The sequence below is a fragment of the Herpailurus yagouaroundi genome, unplaced genomic scaffold (genome assembly GCF_014898765.1).
Source record: "Herpailurus yagouaroundi ecotype Mexico unplaced genomic scaffold, PumYag 28, whole genome shotgun sequence".
In the NCBI taxonomy this organism is placed as follows: Eukaryota; Metazoa; Chordata; class Mammalia; order Carnivora; family Felidae; genus Herpailurus; species Herpailurus yagouaroundi.
In genome coordinates this window covers 14,389,071-14,390,952 of record NW_024412376.1, presented here as the reverse complement: position 1 = coordinate 14,390,952, position 1,882 = coordinate 14,389,071, and positions in this window count along the sequence as shown.

Below are 1,882 nucleotides of genomic sequence, written 5' to 3'. Positions count from 1 at the left end.
GAGTTTGGGTAAATCAGATTGGCACCACAAGAATGGGGGGGTGCAAAGACACACCAAGAGTAGGGAGGAACAAAGGTGCCAGGATTAGGGAGGTGCAAAGGCACCCCAAAATAGAGAGGGGGTGCAGAGCCCCCAAAATAGAGGGAGAGGCAAAGGCCTAAAATAGAAATGGCACAAAGGTGCCCAATATTCAGGTATATGAAATGAACAAGATTAGATTTTCAGGGCAGAAGCACCCCCAATTTAGTACTATGGCAGAAAAGCTGCTTTGGCAGAATAGGACCAGGTTAGGTAAATTGGTGAATTGGATTATGGACCACTGCGCTGCAGGCAAATCAGCCCAGAGAGGAGATGGTTAACAAAAGAACAGGTACCTTATTAACCCTGAGGTTATTCCCATGGTCTTATCCTCTAGGCTAGCTAAGGTAACAGGCAAGGCGCCTCCTGTCTGCCATTAACAACCTTCCTCCCGACTTGCCCGGCGCCCAGATTTTGTTTTATATTGACCCAAACCCCAAACACTCTATCTTCAAAAACCCCCTTTCCCCTCACGTCCCCAAGTTAATGTTCCCAGTTTGTCTCTTTGTACACGTCCATCACATTTGTAAGCCTTCTGATCTGAATAAATACGGGGCAAGGACCCTTATTCGGGGCTCTTGTCTTTTCCCAGACATTAGCCATCTCTCGCTTTAATCCTGTGTCTGCTCTTTTGCTGGCCAAAAGAGAACTTTAGACTTAGAGCCTAGGACAGTGGGGGAAAAAACCCATCCAGTCTCATAGAAAAAGAAATCAGTCAGAATTGTGGTTACCAGAGGTAGAAGATGGTAGAAGGGGAAATTGGAGGCAAGTGGTCAAAAGGTACAAACTTCCAATGATAAGAGAAATAAGTACTCGGGATATAATGTGTAATGTGATGACTGTAGTTACCACTGCTGTATGAGCTATAGGACAGGTGTTAACAGTCAATCCTAAGAGTGCTCATCACAAGGAGAACTTTTTTTTCTTTATTCGTTTTTATCTATCTTTCATTTTATTGTATTTCTATGAGATGATGGCTATTAGCTAAACCTATTGTCATAATCGCTTCCCAAACCACCACGCAGTACACCTTAAACTTATACAGTGATGTACATCAACTATTTCTCGATAAAACTGGAAAAAAACCCAAACAAAACTATACATGAGTAAATTCAACAGCACATGAAATATAGCTCAATAAAGTTGTAAAAAAAACCAAAAACCAAAAAACAAAAAACAAAAAAAAGGGACACCTGGGTGGCTCAGTCAGTTCAGCATCCGACTTCGGCTCAGGACATGATCTCACAGTTCGTGGGTTCGAGCCCCACATGGGGCTCTGAGCTGATAGTGCAGAGCCTACTTGAGATTCTCTCTTTCCCTCACTCTCTGCCCCTCCTCTAGTTTCTCTCTCTCAAAAATAAATAAACATCAGGGGCGCCTGGGTGGCGCAGGCGGTTAAGCGTCCGACTTCAGCCAGGTCACGATCTCGCGGTCTGTGAGTTCGAGCCCTGCGTCGGGCTCTGGGCTGATGGCTCAGAGCCTGGAGCCTGTTTCCGATTCTGTGTCTCCCTCTCTCTCTGCCCCTCCCCCGTTCATGCTCTGTCTCTCTCTGTCCCAAAAATAAATAAACGTTGAAATAAATAAATAAATAAATAAACATTAAAAACGAACTCATTACTGTTTGGCTTTAGAAAATAATACACATCAATATAAGCTTCATTATATTAAGTAGGGAAAAAAACTATATCAAAATAACTATTAAATAATTTATTAAAAAGAATTTTTTTTAATATTTATTTATTTTTGAGACAGAGCACGAACAGGGGAGGGTCAGAGAGAGGGAGACACAGAATCTGAAACAGGC